We start from the raw sequence: 24,053 nt of genomic DNA on the forward strand, positions 1-24,053 counted from the left end.
CCATAATCACAGCCAGAACATCTGCACACTGGTTTAAGCAAGCAATTTTCTCTTATTAGGGAGTATAGAAAGCAAACTACTGCATTCTAGGAAGCATCTAGGAAGCATTCTAGCAAACTACTGCATTCTACTTCATTAAAAGGCTATGGATATATGATTTATGCAGAAAGACCGAAGAAGAGTTTGAAAAATTCAAGATTTGGTGTCAATAGTTTCAGTCCCATCTGGTGATTCCTTCCACAGCAGTGCATCATATTTGGAGTTCCAAAGTTGGTGTCAGAGCTTTGGTCTTGAGCTTGTAGTAAGAAAAAAGAAACTGGTAAATGTTGAGGTAGAACAGTGAAGACTATGTCTTCAGAAAAGTACCTGGTGTTAAACTTAGTTTATATAGGGCTGTTTGTTCCCTGTTCTCTTGCTTTGAGAAGAAATAGCCATCTCTTGCTGTCAGAGGAACTCACATTATGTTATGTAAGTTCACTCATTAACTTAGCAAACTCCCTCAGGAACACAGCTGGGTTGTTTGTCCCCTAATTCTGCTGCTGCACAGATCTAGCAGCTGTATTTGTTGGAAACTTTCTTTTTACTGGCAGCCTAAACTGACCCACATCTTTTCAAACATTTCTTACCATCCTAATCTCCCCATTGCAGGAGTACCTTTACTCTTCTCAGGGACCTGGATTTCTAGATGTATTTTTAGACTGCTTTTCCCTTCCAGTCCTGGGTTGTTAGGCAGAAGAAACAGTTTCTCTTGTCTAATCTTATATATTAATCTGTGTTTTCAAGACTTTGTTGGAGCCCCATGCCCAGTGGGCCCTGTTCTGTAATGACTTGAACACTCTTAATTTACTGTTTGCTAACTGAATCTGAAAGTCTCTTCTTTATTGCTGACATTTAGGAAAAGACTAGTGGTTGTGCAGGTCTGTCTTGAAGATCTTGGAAGAGCTGATTTTTCAGTCTGACTATTTTTTTGTTGTTGCTTCTCAAATATTTTGAGTTTTCTGAAGCTGAGAAAACAGAATCACTGAGCACGTGATATAGGGTATCTTTTTTTGGAGAGAGTGGAGTGGGAGACGCTCAATTCAATCTAAAATGCACGTAAAGCAAAACCCTGCTCTTAAAAAGGCAACTGCCCAGATTACTGGGGACCTTCACCTAGATCTCTGCATCCTTTTTACATGGCTATACCCTATATTTTTAATTCAACTTCCTTAACCTGCAGCCAAGAGAAATGACAAATGCAGCCCTCATGTTTCCCTTCCATCCTCTGTGATACTGCACAGATGGATGGCAGCAGGAGCATCCCTCGTTCTTTGCTGACTTTTGGCAGCCTAAAGAAGGGAAAACAGAGATCAGTTCACAACAAAGCCCTAGTACAATATCAGGGAGATTAGGGTAAAAACAGCTATGTGTCCTCTGACTTGCCCTGTAAGTAGTAAGTAGTATAGCTCACGCACTGGCTTGTCACCCACATTAATTCTTCAAAAGGAAGATGGAAGAAAGCCAGACAAGCACTCATTTGTGTATTTATGTCATGTATATTAAAATATCATTCTAAAGTATAATGCTAGTTATGCTGAGGGGCTGAGCCTCTCCTTTCATCCATAGCTAAAGGATTACCTTCTGGATCATTAGTCTACTGCTGTGCAGGAATAAAGAAATCCAGCTGAGCGGACTACTTGGGTCATCGCTCTTTGATCTATGATTCATACTCTGTTCAGTGCAGGTGAGAATACAAGTGCTCAATGTACCCTACTTTCATAGAGAAGGGGTTTGATTCTGTAAAGACCAAATTTAATTGGGTATTGCACATTTGGTAACTTTCAGGTTCCATTTAAATGTATTTTCCCAAAGAATGGCTAATTCAAAATTTCATTTCCCTAGCCTTAGCACTGTTGAATAGCTTTTTCAGATTTACAATGTTCTGAAGGGTTCTGGAATCATATATGAGGCAATTAGATTGCTTTTTGGTGTTGGAACAAACAGAACTTTACCTGGTAAAGTCAGAATGACATTTCAATGGGACTTTTCCTGGGCTATGCTTTGTGAATAGGTTTGTAGGATCTGATTAGTAAGAAAGACCATGGCCACTAGAAAACTTATCCCTGTAAAAAGAACTAATCCATATAAATGTTCTATGTAATATTTCTAATTACATTACCTCTTAATAATTCCCTGTGAGAAATCTATCAGAAATTCTGCTTCAAAGAGACATTAGGTTTATATGAATTTTTGTTGGTTGAATGATGCTCCTCAGTGTAAAAACAGCATGCTACATAATTATAATGCATACAGACTATTAAATTATTTCATGTTAAAAAGTGGAGAAATCAATGAAGGAGAACTTTTCCTGCCCCAGCTTTACTCTGTAGCTGCAACGGTAGACCACAACAGAAAATATTATGCTTTCAATGACTTCTACTTTCTTTCTGGCAAAATTTAAAGCAGATTTTCAGCTGTTACAACCTACATTGTGTGATTATATTTTTCAAGACCTGTGTATCAATAGAGGAGTTTGACAGGTTCAGGAACCACAGTCTTCCAAATTCAGCTCATTACATAGATACTGAGTAAAGGGCATTCTTTATGGCTAGCTCTGACTAGTCAAGAATTTTTTTTTCTAGTGTGCATTTCCCTGAGTACCTACTATTATTTTAGGCTTTTTATAACTGGACATTGTCATGGTTTGACACTGGTGCAATGCCAGTGTCCCCATGAAAATGTGCCTTCCCCAAAATGAGTGCTGTGAGATAAGATCAGGAACAGAGGCAGATGAATGTTTTCAATCTTGTTTTCTTTTTGCTAGTATTCATTTCTAGCAAACAAGAATTCCAAGCAACTGGATTTTGAAGAGTGTCAAATAACTTGATTTAGTTATTAGACAATTTATTTAATTAATGAACTGCTCATCTCTGGACAAAATATTTGGAGAAAATTTGAAAGCAATGTACTCTTCAATTACATTATCCTTGTATTTTGATGAAGGAGCCAGCATGTCTATGACTTCTCTGAATTATTGTGGCTTACAGGAATGTGACCCTTTCTCTAGATGCACAACTGCTGTAGCCACACCTTGGATGGAGCTCACTGTTATTAGTTATGTCAAAAGTAATTGTGTAGAGTTACATTTAATTACTGTGAGGATTGTGATTTCATGGGTTTCCTGATACTTCATATTCCTCATTAAATTTCTTTTATTTATGAAGATCTTAAAAATATTTCCTTAATCATGTAGACATAAAGACCTGTTAAAACTGTAGAATGTACTTAAAACTGCCACTTTTGCATTTGTTCATTGAGTCTTATACAGTCTTATATTTAGTATATAGAGTATAGGTACTAAAAAACAGTAGCTTGGTGAATTGGATTTTTATTTTTATTTTAAATATAACTTCAAAATAAAACAACACCTTACTTTTGATATCATTTCTTTCCATAATTTTCATAATTTCCTTTTTATATCATCAAGAATAAATACATAGGAGAAAGAAAGCATAAACAAAGAACATAATGCTTGTGGAAGACAAGTTTGTGTAAATTAGCAGAGACTAAATTTAGGTGAGAAATGATATGAAGTTTCTCAATACCACAGAGCTGAAATTATGGAAACAAGTTCCAATTTGAATTTTAAGTTGCTACTTCTTAAATTTAGTGCATTTATGAAACTGGTAATTTGATATGGTTCTTCTGTAATAGTAAGGAGTAGATCTCAAATATCCAAGGGATCTGAGTGCTCTATTCCAAGTCAACATACAAGAAAATCACATATCAGCAAATAGTAAAGCTTTTCACTGTGCATGTCTGTTATTTGTCAAACTAATGGAAATTGAGAGAAACTTAGATGATTGACAATACTGCACATATACAGATTTTGCTTTTTAAAATATATCAGTAAATGCAGATATGTAGAGAATAATTAATATTTTGGGTCACAAAAGACTCCCAGAGACAGTGAAATCCCATACATATAAAAATGTCACTCAGAACTAAGGAAGTCTACATTTTTAGGTAGAAAAATATAGCATATGTTAACATTTTTAATGTTGCATGATAAATAAAATACAATTGGGAAAATATGCTTTGCTGCATGTTTATTAATTCACTCAAGATTCTAACACACCTTTGTATCCATAGTTGTCTTTCTAATTTTTGGCGGGTAAAATGACAATTTGAAGGAAACCATGCAGCATAAAGCATAAACATAGTCAATCAAACCTTTGTTTCCTATTGCCTTCAGGTTTGTTGTATCATCAAAGTGAGTCATTGGAATCCAGCTTTCATGGCTCTTCAGAAGATTTCTTATTGAAAAAAATTACTTTTTAAATTTGGTTTTGTGTTCCATAGGAAGGAATGCAGCACTTGAGGCCTGGATTCTCTGTGGACTTTGCAAGTGCTTACAAAGCCATAGTTACTTGACTGGCTCTATAGATCTACAAAAAATGATATATCGAGATCACATATAATCTTGTTCTTGTGCACCCAAAGACCCATTGACTCTTAGCAGCTGGAGATAGATATGAAAATGGACTATATCACTGTTTTTATGGGTCAGCCAAAGAAGCACCTGTATATGGAGAAAAACTGAATTGAATCCCATTCAAGACAATGAAAAATACTGTGGATTAGGATAGAAATGTGACATTTTGATATTTTGAGATCCTTCTGTATAGTGCTACTCAGAAATAATTTGCTAAACTATTGTATTGAATTAGTTTATTAGAGAAAACAGATATCTGTTTTAGGCATTGTTCTGCTTCTTTTGTATTTGCATGTCACAACTCCATTAAAATCACATAAATAATGCATTGTGCCTGGTAACATCTTTAAACTTGAAACTTATTTCAAAATGCAACATTGTATAATAAAAGTATCCACATCCATTTAATCATAGCAGTCAGGGTGTTAGGTTAATTGAAGTCCATTTGGTAGAGCGCTCAGAGGGTTTAAATGCACTTAATAGGAAAGAAAAGAATGATCAGGTGAGTCAGTCATCTCAAATTATTTCTCATTTATAGTAGTTAAAGATTTAGGACATGTTAATTATTTTAGAATGAAAATTCCTGCCTAAGAGCCAGTTGTTAACACATCCTCTGGATGAACTGAAGTTCACAATAAGTCCCTACCACAAGATGAGAAATTATTCTGTATCTAAAATAGCCTCTTGACCTAGAGAAAGATCCCAACCACGTGTTTCTGGGATGATTCACATACATAATTCAGAGGTGATTAGTTGTACTGGTTTTCATACTCCTCAAGGAATAGGAAAGAAATGGAGAAATTAAGAGAGGAAATGTAATTAATGAGCAAGGAGGACTGTTAAAAAGGTAGGTCTGATTGCAGCAAGCAACTGGGAGATCTATTAAGACCACAATTAAGTTGTTATTTCATCCAGTCTGGAAGAGTTCAACTTGTTATAATGGCACTCCTGGACAAGACATGAGTTTGCAGATGGTGTTATTACTTTAAATGTCAAGGTAAGCCCCCAAACTAAATGGGAAAAACAAGTCAAATGGCCTTTCCTCAGGTGTTTTTTACAAATTCATTTCCTACAGAATCTGAATCTTTTCAGAGCCCTTGAATATCTGCTAGCATAAAAATGTCACTCAACCACGCATACAGATGCTTCCTCTGCTGCTTGGCAGGGATTTTCTTAGTAGGCAAGCAAGGATAAATATCACCATGGCATTCCCTTAGGAACACTGCATTAATGTGCATTACAGGACTTTAATGGAGACTGACTTGGAACAGAAGGGCTGCTTGCCTCTTCAGAGATCACAAAGTATAAGAATTTTGCACTTTCAAGGTACAGAAAAAATTACTACAACTCAGTTTGCACATATAACATTACCTACTCCATGATGATTCTTTGCAGAAGCAGATTTTATTGGACAAAGTAATGTACTAAAATTTCAGTTCAAGAAGGAAAAACCTTAAAAGGAATCTCAAATATGGATTATAAAAAAATAAAAGAACAGAGCATCATGCGCTAGATTCAGTTTTTGCGTTTTGCAACATGATCTATATTTCTTGTATGCAAGAATGTGTTCAGAAAAAAAAAAATGGAAGGTTGATCTCCATTACCTCTATTTAAGCCGCTAGCTCCATCTGAGATATTCCCATTAATCTCAAAGCGCAGGTCAATGATTTCTGCATGTTGCAAAGAGGCATTAAGGAACACACTTCAGTTCTATAGAAAATATATCTACCTTTTCTTCAGCTAACCTAATAACAAGGAAATTAACAAAAATATGAAGATACAGTTATTTTCCTTTTCAGTTCATGACATATATTTTGAAGTCACATTATAGCATTTTCAATTAAATTCTTTGTTTAAAGGGTGGAAATACTTGATGATGCTAAAATATGCTCATAATATTTCTTGTGATATTTCTTCATCAACCCTCCTTTCTAACTGTAGTCACTTATTCAGATTCACTGGTATTTTGTAAGTATTACAAGTGTATTCTTACCTTTACCAGCATACTGGAAAGACAGAAAAACCTTCAATCAATCTAACAACTGCAAAAAATATCACTCCAAGCCTTCCACTTGACATCTGGCTCAGTACTGCAAGGGAGATAAACATGTATTACAGTCATTTGGCTAAATAAAACCTCACTATAGCTGTTATAAAAACTCTGTGGAAGCGATGTCTGAAAATTGTCAAAACTCTGTGGCCAGAATCCAGGAATTTCCTATTTTTACAAAATGAGATTACAAGATCCCAAAAGTTTTTTAGTTATTTCTGGTTCTTACTTTAAGAAAATCTTGAGTCTAAATGCATTTCCACGGAAAGTGTAGCATTTGATATGTTAAAGGGTATTGTTTCTCCTCACAGACCTGGTTTTATTTACTTCCTGAGTCTGTTTTGGTTGCAACAACCCTGATACCAAGATTCTGCAGATAAGTTAACAAATGTAGCATGAGAAGTTGAGATTTAAGTTAAATATTTTGAAAGATGCCTGTGGGAAAAACCTGAGATATTTTCTTGGTTGAACTTCTGTAAAGTAGGACCAAGAATATACAGAGTGAAATGTAATGTTTGATGTTTGCTAAACTGGACAGCTATGATAAATGTACAGATTAAGATTTCCCTTTCAGGTATCAAAAAGCTGTAACTCAAAATGTATTTTATAATATTGACTTCACTTAGTCTTGTTCCTAGAAGGAGTATGACACTTATGAATACTGTCCTACTATCTGAATACATTTTTAGCTGAGCAGCTGCTACAAATGCAGGTTGTTGATGCACAGTGTTAATTGGTAAGTACTGGTGAAGAATACAGATTAAAAAATAAGCTTGCGTGAGCTAATAAAGCTGTGTTTGCTTCTTGATGTGAGAGACATTAAATAAGTAATTGCAGTAATGAAGGTGTCAGATGACTTGGAGAGAAATCATGACTTTTACTGTTTACAGTCTATCAAAGCCAACTGTTTCCAACTGTGTCTGATTAGTTTTCTTTCCAACAGTTGCTTTGTCGCAGGAGGCTTTCTAGCATTTATTCTACCTTTATTCCCTCTTTGTCTCAATACATCATTGCAATTAAAACTTTGGTTTAAAACTGCAGTTTTATGCTTGTTTAACACCAATGGTTTTAAAGAAATGATACCTGTGTGAAACTAGTTGTGGTTGGGTTCCATCGAGCTAAGTATATCACAGGCAAATTTCAAATTTATTCTTTATGCCCATCATAACCAGCAGAAATATAAACCCAGTAGTAATGGGTCAGATTCTTGGAATATTTTCCACAGCTTCAGGGTTTTTGATCTATTCCATCTCTTCTACAGCTTTAAGTTTTTGCTAGTCTTAATTTAAAAAAATTACAGGTACCAAGGAGCTGATAGAAAATTTCAGTCTTATACAGTTTGTTTGTGGATTGATTTGTTTTCTGTTATTTTGGTGTTTGGGTTGATTTATTTTTTGGTTTTGGTTGTTTTATTTTTTCCTGTGTAAAGCAACATAATACAGCCAAAAAAGCCCAATTTGAAAGGATACAAGCCAAATATATATATCTGAAACAATGATTATGATTTAACTTTCTGGTATCACAAATAAAAAATGGATTTGTATATATTAAATGGTATTCATCTTTTTAATACACAGTCAGCTGGGGAAGGAACCATGTTTCTTTTTACCTTTTCAATGTCTGTGCCATAATTCGGAATAATCATGGTAAAACCCATGATTATGTAATTCATAACTAATTGCTTTTGTACATTCAGCATATTGGTGGTGTTTACACTGAAAGCGGAGGGTATATTAAAAAGTCAAAGAACAAATAGGAGTAGCAGTATTGATAGCTGAATTCTGATATTTAGTTTGATATGGGAAATCTATGTCAGTTTCAACTGGGAAAAGGAAATATATTTCTTCTCCCTCACTTTCATTAGAATGGAGATAAAGTTAGGTGTATATATCCCTTCCGGAATTAATATTTGATATAGTTTTTTTGTGTATTATTCTGTGTATTATTTGGGTGGGTGGAGTATTTGTGTTTTAATATAAAGATGTTTATTACCTTCATAGAAAAATAACCTTCCATTCATAGAATCATAGAATTATAGGATGTTTTTTGTTCTAAGACACCTTTAAAGATTATCTTATTCAACTTCCCTGCCTATTGTATCCCAGAAGAAAAGTTTTTTTGGTTATTTGTGAAGTGATGAATTGTTTGAACATGGTTGGTGTCGTATACCCAAACCAGAACCTTGATGAGGTGTTACTGTGCCATCTTACATTAATTTGAAGATATGCAAAAATAGTTTGGTCTGCGTCATGGTGAGTTGTAACTAAACAAAAAACCCTCAGCCTACTGAAATCCTATTTAACACCATTATACCTCCATTTTGCAACTGTACATCCTTTAGTATCTTCTCTGTGATGAATTGTACTTGCATAGAAAAGCTAGAAAAATTATTTGCATGGAAATAAGATTTTCTTATAAACAAGTGTTACCTGCCAGTCACTAACAGTATGGAAGTGAATCTTAATATTAAACTTTACACAAGAGGTAATGTTAATTCCATTTGCCAAAAAGTAATGTAAGGACATATGACCTCAAATCATGAAAGATTTTTCTTGAAACTAATTTTTTATCACAATGTTGACTGAGCACATCATACATATATAGGCATGCAAACAAGGAAACAAATGATGATATATAATACGCCTTAATCACGAACCAGTGAGCCTTATTTCATGGGAGACAAAACTGCAATTTGATTCCTTCAGAAGAGAAGAAATCTCAATCAAACCCTATTGTTTGTGGTGACTGGTGACACTACAAAAGATTAGGGAGCTTGATGTAAACTGGTTCTTGGACTGATCACGCGTTTCAAGGGGACATGCTCATTGCCAAGGTGGTGGCAGTAAAGGGGACGAGGCAGCTTTCATGGACCCTGCCAGGGCAGAATGTCTACAACATTTTTTATGTTCTATTCCCAGCACAGGATCTCAGCAACCTACAAATCCTGGTGAGTGTGTTTGGCAGGGTGTACCTTTATTGTTTTCTACAGATACATGCATATGTTCCAGAAAACAGAGAAGTGTGATGGAGTGACAAAGACACAGAGGCAGCCTGGGTTAGCCATACAATAAATCTTTGTTCCTGCTTGCACCTTCATGATAGATGCACCTCCCCGTTAACTGTACAGCCTGAGAAAATGACCGGTCGTAATAGTAATAGCAATCACTGAGCTGAGTTTATAATGTTCAACTCTACATCAGATAACAATAACTGATAATAATACTGCTTGATTATCCATAAAATAATTTCCTATCACAAACACATGTGTATGGCATCTGTTTCAGGAGAGGCCAAAGTATATCTCATAACTCATCTGCAGGTCCTGAGCAATGAGAGTCTGAGTCCTGCACTTTGGTTTATCCCAGGGATGAAGCAGTGGTGCAGCAATGCTGCTGTCCCTACAAGCATGTTGGACCTACTTTTTCTTTAGCTCCCTGGGGTCAGTGTCATAAGCCCTGTGACTCTTAAGTTTTTCAGGGTAAGGAGACATGTTCATCATGCTCTGATTTCCAGCAAAGCACTCCTTTTGCAGAACAGTGCCAACTGTTGCCTGCCATTTTATTGAGGCATACTAAGTGCCAATTGGATTTTTTTTCTGTTAGAGGTTTAACATTTACTTTGAATGTCATAGGCTGGATGACATATAATATTAATTAAAAACAAGCAATTAAACTATCAACAGGCATTGAAAGTCTGATGTGAAATGAATGCTTTAGCTGAAAACAAGATAGGTATCCTGTTTTTCACTGTAAGAGGAAAAAATAAGTGAGAGATATTGTGAGAGTAAAATATTGTCAGTTTAGAATCCTTAACAGCAGGAATTATTATATACATGTGTAATGTATAATAATTTGTATAATAATTATGTATGACACAAGATTATTTATACAACATAGGAAGCAAAGGTAAAATTAATAGAGTACATCAAGTCTTATTTAAAAATTCAAAAGACAGTTTGTAAGGCAGTTAAGACTGCATGAAACTGAAACAATGTTGGTAAATAGGGAGCTCACTGTATTATTCAGTGGTTTTTAAACTTGGACTTAAGTCTCAAAATTTCATTGGTACCTGAGCAAAAAATGCACATAAGGAAGCAGTCATAAACAAAAAAGGGAAAGGGGCAGAGAAAAGAGACATATTCCCTTGTCTGACCCTGAAGAAACCTAATGATGCCCAAAGTTATTCAAACAATTAAATTTTCTCTTGTCTAAAATTCTGATACTGGATGACTCCAAGAAGCCTCTCCAGTTGCAACAGATTTGATGCTGGCATCTCATAAATATCCACAGAGCAGAGGTGCTGCTGCCTGTTGCATCCACATGTGTTGGACTGGGGCTGGTCTCTGAACTCACCTACACATCAGGATCTCATGCGTTATCCTACATCCCCAAGGAGTGGTAACATCCCCTCTTTAGTAATACTCTACAAATGTCAGCTACTGCCAGAGCAGATTCAAGCTCAGCTTTGTGTTAACCAAAGGGATGTATGCATTCAGAAAATGGCCAGAAAGGAATGTTCTTGAGCACTTCTGTTGAAAATGCCTCATTATAAATGGCCAAAAACCCCCCTTCACGATGCCAGAAAAACAGCAAAAATGAATGAGGCTGGGAGAAGCATGGATTCTCAGTACCCTTACAAAAATACTGTATTTATCTCATGGGCTTTGAATAAAGGTAATGATTTTTTTAAGAAAGGGAATTGTACTGGCATCTATATCCTGGCATATAAAGAATATTAAAAAAAAAAAAAAAAAAAAGAAAATCAATCCTAATAGTGTTCAGAAATCTAGCCATTGAGATATCCTGCTGAATCAGGATGGACTAGATTAGGAACTGCCTGGGTCAGCACAGGCAAGGTTTGCAGATGCTCTGTTGGGAGTCCTACTGTGTACAGGAAGCACTGGCACTCACTGCCAGCAATTTTTGGATGTCCAGCTCTATGTAATCTTGCTAAAGGCCTTGTTTTTCAATTAAAGAGCAACAGTGGAAGCAGAACACTTTCAGTACCCACCCAAAAGTGTGCCCTCCCTTTATTGAAAACATGACAAGATGTTTTCTTTCTGTGACTGCTCTTAACATCTGAGAGAGTTCTGAGGAGGATTTAGCACATTTGTGACAAGTAGTCATCTGAAATTAGAAGTACAAGACCACGGCAATCAAAATACCTTCAACACTACCCTGGATGGCTGCCAGATGACAAGATTTTTGGCCAAATTAGATGTGAATTAGCCTCAAAATGAGAATTTGAGGGAAGCCACACAATTACATTTTTAATCTGTAAACAGTGAGAAATGTACTGAGTAAACTTGCCTGTGTAAGTAGGAAGAAGGCCTTAATTGACATGAAGTTTGTGAGGAGCATGAAATTCACTTTTCCTGTGTGGGAGCAGGAGGGTTTTTTTGGTCCCTACCTCAGTGATTTTACTTATTAAAAAGAAAATCTCTGATGCCTACTGATATCTCTGAAAGCAACAGAGACTTTTTACCAGAGCTGGTTTAGACATTATATGTAAAAATAGAGAGGAAAAAACTCTTCAGTCAAAAACTCTTTTCCTCTAGGCAGGTACAAGTATAAACCATAATATCTGACATGCAAGCTGCTAACAGATGTCATAAAATTCAACACACTATTAATATTGTTATTATTAACCTTTGGGATAGTCATTGTTTCTGAAATCTGATCATATTTCATGTTGATATTAGAGCGCATAGGTAAGGAGCTCAGAACACTTTAAAGATATTAATTAAAGCTCATCAAGAACAGTCCTGGGAAAAAGAGCTAGAATGATTAAAATCATCTGACAGAGAAGGAGAAACTGTGCTATAGAGAATATAAACAACATATTTGATATCTCCGCAAAGCCAGAAACTAAATCCAATACCTCCAGTTATCAATTCATTGTTTTCGTTGCTGGGTACCGGCCATTTGCATATAAAATATATTAAGAGATGGAAAATGTCCCCCCAAAAATCCTTACTGCTTAAACTAGAATACAGGTGGACAGGTCCTGCAGAGCAGTGCCTGGTGTCTATACAATGGAGACATGTCCAGTGACTCAGATCCCCTCCTCTAGCCACAAGAAAAGATAAAATAATCCATAAAATGCCTGTTCCTCAGCAAATGTATGTGGCAGGGTTTGAGATGCAAGGCACTACACTTACGGAAATACTAAATTGCTTACTAAAATGCTTAATTTAGTCATTAATCAATAAGGATACTTCACTTCATGCTCATATGCTCAGTATAGATTAAGGGAACATGGGTCACTTTCCATGTCTAAAGACGACTTGCAGCTGCTACAGAAAAACCCTGAAATTGTTTAAGTCTCTGAGTGGAAAGGGCTGAAAAGTCGTCTAACAAAAATCTAATGGATTAATATAGGAATTGTATTTGATAGCCAGAATTTAGAATTAAATTCCTCCACACTGGATTTAATGTATTTCAATTTCCTTATAAAACTTTGTATTTATTCCTTGTATTTATTGTAGCTTATGTTTTCTGTTCAAAACTAAACTTTCAATAAAATGATTTCAAATGCCTGCAACTAACAGTGATTTAAAGTCTACCAAAAATGTCTTTTGAAAACTATAAGAAACAAGTTCAGAATGGTATTCTGAATAAAATCTTTTTTTGGTTTGTATTAAAGTTGCATTTTAAATGGGAATGTTTATTCCAATAAATCACACACAAAGAGCTATATATCATTTTTTCATGTATTTAACATGTATTTTTCATAATCACATAGATCATATTTATATAGAGATTTTTAAACATCCTTATTTAACATTAATTATACTTGATATTTTCTCTCTTGAAAAGAGAATGTTTAAAAAGTTTTTTTTTTCTCAATTAGGAATTTTTATCAACACTTCTGAAGACACAAGAGCTGACAGTTATTGGCTCTAACTGGCAACATTTTTACACGTGCAAGGATTGTCTGAAACAATATGTGACAGAGGGATTAAAGTTTTCCTTGACTTTTATCTTTCCTTTTTCCATTTTCACTGGAAACTGCTTTTTGGTGTATGGTAACAGTTTTGTGGAAAAGGGATCTTCTGTTAAGCATTTTTCAGCTTGCTGTCTACTATTTCTGTTACTAAACTTAAACTAAGTGCTTACGCACTACAAGGCAGATTTTGACTGAGATGCCAATGTTCTTTTGTTTTTGGTATTTTGTGTTTAACATATTTAGAACACCAGTTAGTAATAGAAATCTTTAATGATTATATTTGTTCTAATATTTTGTAGTAAAACATATAACTGAATCTAAACATCTGATGAACCTTGGCTTTTACTGGATCGAAGAAAACCACTTTACAACTTTCTTCTGCAAAGTTGTTTCCAGCAGGTTATAGGATGCCATAGAGGAGGGAGCAAAAAGACCAAAAAAATTATGAATAATACTGAGAATGTGAAACACATTTATGAGCTATACAGGAATCCCCTTACATAAAGAGAAGCACACAAGTGTCTCTACATGAAAGCATAAAAACATCAGTAGATGCTATAGGTTTCCCAGTTTCTTTCTCTAAATCAGAGCAGTCCCCTTTTCTGGATGCATTGGGCAGTACAGTAAGTCATGTTATCTGGGAAACTGCACATTTTTTTTTAACTCTCTCCTCTTAACTCTTCTCCCTGGTTTTGGTTTATATAAGAACACAGTAATATTCTGTACAGGGTGATCCAACTGAGCAAAGATGAAGTAGGCTGAAGAAGACAGATAATGTTATTTAACTCATTCACTCAAGACAGCTAAGATGATACCAACAAATTACATTTGAGATCATCATAACAGAATATCAGTGAATTATCTTCTGTCATAATTCTATAGCAAATAACTCAGATATATTTGATTGAAATATGAGATATTAAGAAAAAAACTTCAATAGCAGCAAACACCTGAGGCTGCAAAGTGCAAATTACTTTGAAAACACCACAGTGGTGATTTCAGATCAATGCTTACTGATATCTTATTCCTTTGTCAATGTATAACTCACTTCACCGAGTCTCATTATAAAGTCTTTCCCTTGTGTGTCGCTGAGACAATAAATAAACAAAAATATAAATCATCAAATAAATAAACTTTAGTGTCATGGCTGCCCCAACTTGATTCTTGCATCTCTGTTCTCTTGAATCTTATTATGCTTTCTTAGAGCTTATGAGCTGGAAACCTCTACATCTTTCTACAACTTGCTAGGTTAAAAAAAATCTGGAATGCAATTTATCTCTATCTGCTTCTGTGTGAACTTTTATCAGCTCTAATTGCCTCTCTGCTTTGATGTACTCATAAAGTCTTTCAACGTTTCCATTCCCTTCCCTCCCACTTGGGAAAATATCCCAATCCTCAGAATCTGACCTTTGGCTTATTTCATGAAGACGAAAGCAGAGAATTTATTCAGGCTCAGAGCAATACTAACGTCATTAACTTACTTCCCACTTTCTGTATATCCCTCAGTGGCTTCACAGAATACTTGATTGGCTTTTTGCTTGTGTATTTAAATGACATAAGACCATATTTTTGCTACAGAAGTGTCTATTTTCTTTGATTATTTTATTGCATTTGTAGCTTTACCTTTTACTGACATATTTTAAATTACACATTTTTAAATTATCTTTTTGATTATATGGCACTTTGCTTTCCAGGCCATTTCCAGCCCTCCTTCTGCTCCTCCTCCCACTCCAATTCTCCCCACTTTTCAGCAGCCATAGCAAAATTGTGTTTCTCTCAATTTAGTTATGGATTGGACAAATTATTTTATTTCAGTTGCCACACCATAGGATGGTAGACAAAGGATCCTGAGACAACAGCCATGATTATGACTGGACAAGGAGTTAATTACATCAGTATTTCTCTGACTGATATTTGACAAAACAATGTCTTAAAAATTCAAGTGATGGGAAATCCTGCAAAGCATCTGCTGTTACTCCACTATCCTTGGATTTTTTTTCCAAATAGTCAACCTCACCATTGTTTGCTGCAAGTGAGGTTTACTTTCTTGTATCCTCCTCAGTAGATGTGGGGAACACTTTATTGCATTTGAATTTTTCAAAATCATCATTTAAATCTTACAGATTGTGTTTCATTACCCTTCCGTTTTTTTCCATAGAAGGTGTCCTTGTTTTTCTCTGTCAATCATATTTTCAATATTTCTAACTGCACTTTTTGCTCTGTTTTAGTGTATTTTTTTATTTTTTATTTGTTGCTTGTTTGTTTGTTTTTGTGGTTTTTGTGTTGGTTAGGGTTGGTTGTTTGTTTGGGTTATTTTTGGTAGAGATTGCACCTCTGATAAATCTTCCTTGAAGTAAAGAAAAACTAATCCAGGTGGAAATACTACTTCACACATTTTTCATACTGTATGTTTTTACAGCTAGAATTTACTTCCTTACATATCTCAATACCATCTGCTTTTTAAATTAAATCATTACAATATCCAGAGAAACTTAAATTGCATAGTTTGATTTCAAACTTTTCCTCCAATCTGCCCAGTTCATTTTGCATTCCCTTTTTTTCCCCTTCCAAATGCATGCAGGTTTTTTTTGCCTCTAATCCTATTTGCAATTAATAAGATTTTCTATTCTCTTCTTTTATTCATTAAAGAAAATACTCCACACAATGGAGTTAATAGGGGCACACTTGTGATTCTAAATCATATAACATCTCCCTTGTGCATGGATCTTTCCTGACCGCAATGGATTTATCCGAACTTGTATTTCCATAGTTTATTTACAAGACTGTTGTGGCAAACAACACCAAAGTCCTAACAAAGTTAACATGTAGTGCTTTCCATATATGTCTTCCTTCACATTCATGTTATCTATGTAACAAGGGATTATAAGAAAATATTCCAGTATATAACCGCAATGTTTATTGTTACATCATTTAATGCCTTTCTCTTGTTTTGATCTAAGACATTAGGTTCCTTTTTTCACACTTCATTGCTTTTTTTCTCTCCAGTCGTGCTTTGATCCTATCCTATCCTATCCTAGTATGAATAACTATGTCCCCTTTTCAGTTTTGGCACATCTTTCTTTATGTCCATATTGCTTATATCCATCCTGGTGTTTCTATTTTGAATAAAAGAATTTTAAAAACTGAAATTCAGATCCCTATACCACTTTAAGAATTAAAGAATATCTTCTCAAAAGGGTTCCAAAATCCCACTGCCATGTGCGTGTCATGTCCAACATGAAAATTCTCTGTATGTCTTGAAAATGTATAAAGTAGTCTAATCTGTGGTAAAGGACATATCTGAGGCAATATGTTCTGGAGATAAGGTACAATCATCTGACACAATCATTTTCAGACTGCTCTCTGCTTGCATTTTTAGAGTATCTAGTGAACACAGAAGATTGCATTTCCCACAGTGGTGTTTTTTCTACATTAACTTTTAATGACTCTGTAATGATCATATGAAATTACGGTCCTGCAGGTGGTTTAAAGGCAATTTCTTTATATCATTTTAATGGTTCAGAACAGATGTGCTTGCTAATCTTCTTGCCAGCTAGGTGCTGCTGTGATGTCAGTATACTACTGTACTTTTGACCACGGTCTACTCTCCATTTCCAATTAGCTCTGTGGGAACTTTTTTACCTGAATATGAGCAGGTGGTTGCTGTTGAAGAGGCTCTAGAGAAGCATGAACTGACACTGACATTGTGACACTGACAAAAATCAGTGACACTGACAAAAATCAAGGCAGGAATGAATAAATATCCATCCTGGAATCATAAGGAGGTTTCCTGAATTTGGCAAGATAATAGCTTCTAGCTTTAAGTGAGGGGCAGTGTTGCTATTGCAAGAAAGAGATAGTGTATGATTACTCCTTTAACAGTTTTAAACTGTGGAAGGAAAAACCAGCAGCGGGAGAAATGTGGCATAATCAGAGCAGTAACATACCAGTGATTTACATGGTTTGCATGTTACTTGGTTCTAACTGGGAAGGGGATTTTCAATGAACTTCAATGCTTATCCATGTTTTCTCACATGCTGGGGTTCAACAACTCCCTAATAATACTTTAAGGCAGCTGTGGCACTCTCCAGACCATTACAACTTGGCAAGATATATGGAGATGGAGATTCAGCTGTTCCAGTGGAAAAATAGTAAGCTGAATACCGCATTTGATTTTCTGAGGGATCGAAAACAGAAAAATCAGTTTAAAACAATAGACTTAAAAAAATGTATTGGTTACAATTTTAATTATTTGACGTTAATGTTAAAGGTCTTTTTTCCGGAAAAGCAAAGTTCTGAGGTTTGAGTTTTTGTGGAAGATTGCTGCTACACTGATGTGTGTGTCAGAGACAGCAGATCAGAGGGCTGAAGTCTGTTCTTTACAGCAGCAGTTCAGGCCATCCCAGGTCACTCTCAGAGTCCTGTTTTGGGACAGAAGAGTTCAAGAAGTGGTTACTCTCCTTCTATATTCTGCTATTTTCTAAATTGTGGCATTCAGATATTTGACCTTCATAAAAACAAACAAAAAAGCAACCATGCTTTACAGCATTTACATAAATATCTAAAGTTGGAAGTTCAAAGAAAATTTTAAAATATTTTCAGAACTTGGATTAATTAATTAATTTCATGAATTTTAATTAATGGTAATGTTTGTGCTAGGCTCCTAAATAAATGATATATCGTTAATTCAGGTCTTAATGCAACGGTTTTAGGTTACAATGTTGATTCAGATACTGAAGCCAATACTGGAAATACATCAGCCATCCTTCCCACTTGTTAATACACAGTCATTTCCAAACAATTAAATAAATGAAAAGCACTCTCTTATTTAATTTCTGTGAGTCTGTTCAAAAGGAAGTGAGCAGACAGCTGTGGTCAAACCTTCACCACTTCCTAATACCATTAAAACTATGCTTTTAACTCAAGCCAGCCACAGATATTCCAGAATACACAAAGCAGAAGATGACTTAGACTTGAAAGATTGAAAAATTTATTTGAATGTGATGTTAATTCATCACTTCCTAATACCATAATAACAGTGTTTTTCACACAAACCATACACATATATTCCAGAAGGCTCAAAGCAGAAGATGACTTAGATTTGAAAGACTGAAAAATTCATGTGAATATGGCGTTAAAATCAAGTTTCTGGTCTGTGGACAGATTACACTGCTACTGTTACTACTGCTACTGAGAAGGTGCTTAGTCCACTATGGCACATCAATTAAAACAGTGGTCTCCAAAATGTGGTGAGGTGCATAAAACCTAGGGGATGTACAAGAAGAAAATATTTTTGTGTCATTATAAGAAAGATAGAACATTTTTTAAAATTGAAAATAAGGCTTATTTTCTCATTATATCATCCTTGTTAAAATTGCTGTTCTTTGGTACAATTTAGAGTGTCAATTGTATATAGTACACTGTGCATGCACATAATTCATAAATATATAACTGGAGGTATGTGGAGAATGTGTGTTTTAAATTTTTTCCTTGACCAAAAAAGTTTTGAAATAGCTGTACTATAGGGACTACTATGATCCTATAGTATACTATGATACTATACAGCCAAATATTCAGTTCAATATTCATTCAACAAAAGAGTTACAGTAAATTTATGCCAGGCTTGACCTCTGCAGCAGGAAATTTGCTTTTGTTTTATTTTGAGCAGTTATTCCACTTCAAACTCATGATTTAGACATATAAAGCCTGACCCAGCCCTTCCCCTTCAATATGGGAGACTTCAAAACTGGAAATACAGTTTTGAAGTCTGTTTTGAAGTCTTGAAGAGCTGTTTAAGCCTATAAAATAATGACATGTAAGTCCTCTTCCTTCCCCCAGCTGCTCTGAGCCTTCCTGGGAACTGGCTCAGTCACAGACAGCCTTTGCTCAGAGTGAGGGCTAGAGCTCTCTAGAAGACATTTGCACGGACCTGGGCTATCAGAAAGCAATTCTCCCTGTGCCAAGCAGACATTGGTAATAAAGATAATAATTTAATTGTAATTGCCCCTCATTATGCTATGTAGCTTATAATAAAACACAATATAGTAAAAGTGAACAACATAAGAGAAAATCCTTGTCTAGCAAAAATAGGTATAAACCAGTGTAGGCCAATTTGTTAAGAAATTTTGGTAGAAGGAAAAAAAAAGCTTTGATTTGTTACTCAGTACTTGGATGAAATTTCTACTCTGTTTTCCACATGCAAAATTAATGAAATGTCTGAAGATTTATGTTCCTTTTTCTGTGAGACTCAGACTTCTCTCCCCATTGCCCAGTCTGCACTGCCCATCCATTTGCAACTTCCTTCACCACTGTATTAGGAGCAAGCACTGTCGCTGCAGGTTCTGACCTTGATGGCTACGCCACAATATGCAGGAAAAGAATTGTTAAGATTAGAAGCCTTGCTTGATCTCAGGCTTTGATGATTTAAAGATGACAGCTAATCTCACTCCTGTCAGATGAGGACTTTGAGGGTCTCTGAAAGGACACAGACAACCAGATTTGTCATTCACATGAGCTTAGGCTGTATAATGCAGCTTTTTTGACCACCATCTATTTGCTAAGTCCTTTAGAGATCCCACTAAAACCACAGAAATGCAATGTCCTCTTTAAATCATTGACATCAGAAAAGTGAAGACCAGTATTAAACTTGACATCTACCTGACTGTTGTTAGTGTTTTGCTTTTTTCAAGAGAAAGGAAAATATATTTGTTAGAGAACTAGCATTTCAGTTAGGTTTTTTTTTTTGTAAAGGGCCTTTACAAAAAGGCCCAAAATTGAGTAAGTTTTAAACAAATTTAATGAACTCTAAATTTCTGATTTGTTTGATTCTGACCGAGAGACTGTGCAACTACCATATGATGCAAAAAAATATCCTTCTTCTATTAGCCAAAAAAAAAAAAAAAATATTGCTCACAAACTACACAACTCTTCAGGAGTAGGGGAAAAAATCCAAAAAGCAATAGTTCTAGACTCAGGACTGTGAAGTTCAGGAACAAAATTATTGTGGTGACCTTATAGCAAAGGAAAGGTGTTTAATGAAGAGGGATATATGAGTGGGAAGGGATTAATTGAAAATTCAGCATTTGCCTTTAACTAAAGTTGGATTTGAAAACTGGGTTTCTACAGGCTTTCATACAAAAGACTAGGAAGTCTTTTTATAAAACCCAGATTTATATTCATAGTAGATGAATTAGTTTTATTTAAATTTTCAGCCTGTAAATGTCACTGAAAAATAGATTAATCCAACACCACAATGTAGTGCTAAGAATCAGATCAAGAAGACACAAGAAATTTTTAATCATTGAATCATGTCAGTTGGAAAAGAACACTAAGGTCATTGAGTCCAACCATTAACCCAACACTGTCAAGTCTAAACTATGTCCCTAATCACTATACAACATCCCTAAGCACCACATCTACACCTTTTTTAAAACCTCCAGGGATATGGACTCAAATACTTCACTTGGAAGCCTGTTCCAGTGGTTGACAACTCTTTCAGTGAAGAAATTTTCCCCTAATATCCAATGTATACCTTCTCATATGCAACTTGAGGCTATTTAATCTCGTAATCTCATTTTTTACTTGGGAGCAGAGAGTGATAAAGTCACCCATGAGCCCCTTTCCTTGAGAAATGAGAGAAAGTAAAGGAAGTAGAAAAGAGAAGGAGCAAAGAGAATTGTGAGAATGCAGGTATAGAAACAGGAAAAGAGGAGAATGGAAATATAAAAGAGGATAAGGGGAATTGTGAACGTAAAGAAAAAATTAGAAGAAAAAAGTCAGATTTAATACCAGAGGAAAAAAGATAACACCAAAGGAAATTGTCTATTATGCAAAATGATACAGAAAATCAGAAGACATGAAATGCATGAAATAATATGAGCAATGAATGAAATAACAAAATATATGTATGAGAATGTCAGTAGAGATACTCTGGTTTAAAAAAGATTAATGTGGTTGGCAGATAGACCCAGCACTGGTTGTCTGCACAGCCTAGTACAATATAGGAAATATCCCTGAAGCATGCCTTCTTGTAAGAAGGAGCTGCTGGCATGGTCCTGGTCAGCTGAACCTCCTGAGACACCAGCTTGGTCCCTGGGGCTTGCAGCAACCAGCTAGCACAAGTCATTGGGATAGCGATTATTTTTTAATTTCAGAGTGAAGACTGTGACTCTCCCAAGTTAGCAATGAAACTTGTGACTACACCTTCTCTAGGTTTGAGTATCACAATTTCCTATGAGGCACATCTCAGCCACCTCCTGCTGCTGCAGAGCACAGCTGCCCACAACAGAGCTATGTTTCCAGGTGGGCAAAAAATATTTCTGTGGATTGTCAAATAGGTTACACTGAGTCCTTTGACTCCCCTAACAGTAAAAATCACCCAAGGAGATGGAAACCAATGTGTCTTACATTATAAACACAGCTTTGAAAGTCAAAGGTTTCTGAGGATAAAATAGACATTTTATGCAACAAATACCTCACTGTCATTTCTTTTCATGCTCTCTGTGCATGAAAATATGTATATGTATATATATGTATCTCGTGCCATAGACTAGAGAAAAAAGTGCAGCTTGTTTTGAGTGAGAACTTAAGTAAGATGAGCTTACTACAGGCTGCCTGAAGTTGCCGATTGACTTGCTTCTTGCATGGGACTGAAAAGGTAAAGCACAGTGGGTTTTTTATTGTCCTAAACTGGAAAAGACACCCTGAAATGTTTGCACACTATTGCACTGACATATAATGGGCAAACAGAAATAGAGCTGGTCCTACAGCTCCTGCAGCTCTATCCAGATAAGAATGTCACATATAATGTAACAAATTAGATAACAGCCATGTCTCTTTTCGGCAGAGAATTAAACTGAGCCATTGTATCCACTTATTTCATTGGGAGCTCTTCTAGAACCTAATCTCAATCTTAGTGCTCAATTACCGGTACATTTTATATAGCCTACACATCTTCTGTTTCAGTGTCATGTTAAAAATATTTTATACTACTCAAAGTCTACTTTCTGCTTTATGGTAATACCACTTTAATCATTCTAGGAAAAACTGATTTTATGACTATAAAGGATTGAAGGGTAAACAAAAATTTGCTCCAGGGAATAATTTTTGGGATAAATGTTGATCCCAAAACCACTTCTATTTCTACCTTATAGCTTGCTTCATGAAACACAAGGTAAAGTGGTTAGAAAATGTAACACATTTTCCAAAGATGTTGATGAAAATAGATACAATATCAGTAAAAAGTCAACCGAAAGCAGCAAGGTCTTTAAAATCACAACCACACTTGACTGAACAGTTACAAGTGTCCTTTTAGTCACCCTAAAGCTTCTTATTTCAAAGCTACGAAATAGATGTCTTGACAGATGCACAGGAATGAACTTAAGAAGGAAAGATACATAAAGGCAGCAGAGGTCAACCAAACTCTGAATAAATATCAAGATGCCAGAGGGTCATGAGGAAGTGCAAGAAATTCAGGCACGGCTGCTGTCCCGAGACCAGGAAAAAGAATTAGCAGTACTTCTCATGCAGTGCCCTGAAGTCGAAGCAAAGGAATTCCAAGTGTTTTCTTGTCCCAGGAAAGGAAGAAAATAGGTCAGTGATATCCAGCTTCACCACTACTGCCCCAAGGGCAGCACCTGCCAAATCTTAGCTAGAAAGGGAAAGTATAAAAAATTTTTCATCCTCAGCCACAGTCTTGTTCCAACAAAAGAGTGAAGGGCTATTTTCACCTTTGTTCCCTCATCTGTCTTGGCAGTTATTTGTACATTTGTTATTATTACATTACAAATGAAATAAGTTCATGTATATGTAAACAAAACCGTGTATGAATCTGTAACACTGCTTTTGCCTTTCAAACTTTCTGAGATAAGAACCAAGCTAAGAGTTTCATCCTGCACTTTGGCTGGCCTCTCTTACAGAAATTTTCAGAAACAGAGCTCAGAACTGCGGTGATTGTTTACCTATTGCTGAAAAACTTAATTATTCACACAGAGTTTAATAACAGGCTTCAGGGAATAAGTCTGGATAACATTTGTGCATCAGTTCAGAAAGATTTATGAGGAAGCTGAATTTTGTTAGTATCCCAGTTTTCCCCCACCTGTTATTCTCTCCAAGGCAAAGACAGTCCTGCAATTCACAGTGCTCTCTCAGGACAGAGAAGCTGCTCCAGCAGCTGATCTGGAAGTAGCTGCACAGCACACCCTCACAGCACATTTCCTGAAATCCAGAAATATGGTCAGTGCCTGGCACCTGAGGCTGCATGGGACACCATTTGACTTGACAGCTACACTCCTGAATTAATTTACTTGTGGGAGGGATCTGCCAAGTAAGAGTGGCAGATTGTTTCCACAGCCTCTTGCACACAATGTTTTATTTTCACTTGTTCTGAAGTTGCCCATATGTTTCTCAGATAAAGCTACAAATCCAGATGGTACAAATAAAATACATTAACAAGACTGACTACCCTTGTGAGAGGAGATCATATTCCACCATTAGGAATTGCTAACTGTAAGTAAACATGTGGAACTGCAGAAAAAGAGGTGGATACCTGGAGGAATCAAGTTCAGTGCAACACCTGAGGCA

This window comes from Taeniopygia guttata, chromosome 3 (genome assembly GCF_048771995.1).
Source record: "Taeniopygia guttata chromosome 3, bTaeGut7.mat, whole genome shotgun sequence".
Lineage (NCBI taxonomy): Eukaryota > Metazoa > Chordata > Aves > Passeriformes > Estrildidae > Taeniopygia > Taeniopygia guttata.